General features: G+C 36.0%; 1 protein-coding gene across 2 annotated transcripts in view; it reads right to left on the reverse strand.

Annotated features, from left to right (window-relative positions):
- The window catches only part of RINT1 (RAD50 interactor 1), a 59,621-nt gene that overhangs the window by 7,296 nt on the left and 51,449 nt on the right, over positions 1–876 (reverse strand). The gene's annotated exons all lie outside the window — the stretch shown is intronic.

Below are 876 nucleotides of genomic sequence, written 5' to 3' on the forward strand. Positions count from 1 at the left end.
TCTCGGCCTCCCAAAGTGCTGGGATTACAGGCTTGAGCCACCGCGCCCGGCCGCATCAACCATATTATAACAATTTTGAGAATCCTAAACAGCTTCTCTGTACTGCTGGTCCACATGTTCTCTATAAAAATACTTACGGATTTATTATTTGGTTCTTTTAACATGGTAAGACTACACAGGTGCAGAGTTTCTATTTCTTTAGATTAAGGTAATAGGATCCCTATTTCAATATGTATCCATTATTTCCCTAAATACAATACTTGATATTAATACTATATTAAATATGGCTATAACTTTAGGTAGATTAGAATATGGGAAAAGACAAAAATAAGGGATAAAATGAAGGCAGCAGAAAGAACATTAAATTTTAAAAACTGTCATATGAAACATGTAAACATAAGCTTTCATTTTACAAGTTTAAAAGGAATGCTTTATAACCTCACAAAACCCAAACAGTTTAAATTTTCCTTTTTTTTTGAGACATCATCTTGCTCTGTCACCTAGGCTGGAGTGCCATTGCATGATCATAGCTCACTACAGCCTCAGTCTCCCAAGTAGCTAGGACTACAGGTCCATACCACCACATCTGGCTTTTTGTTTGTTCATTTTAATACTTTTTGTAGAGATGGAGTCTTGCTATGTTGCCCAGGCTGGTCTCAAACACCTGGCCTCAAGCAATTCTCCCACCTCTGCCTCCCAAAGTACTGGGATTACAGGTGTGGGCTACTATGCCTGGCCTATAATTTAAATTTTATATCAACAAATTCTCTATAATTACAGTTAGAACCAAAATTAATGTCAAATGTTTAAGGAAACAAATTTCTTTCAGGCCTGGCCTATTAGGTATTAAACATATTTGTAATTTTTGTTGTTGTT

The sequence above is a fragment of the Mandrillus leucophaeus genome, unplaced genomic scaffold (assembly GCF_000951045.1).
Source record: "Mandrillus leucophaeus isolate KB7577 unplaced genomic scaffold, Mleu.le_1.0 Scaffold627, whole genome shotgun sequence".
NCBI classification, from domain to species: Eukaryota; Metazoa; Chordata; class Mammalia; order Primates; family Cercopithecidae; genus Mandrillus; species Mandrillus leucophaeus.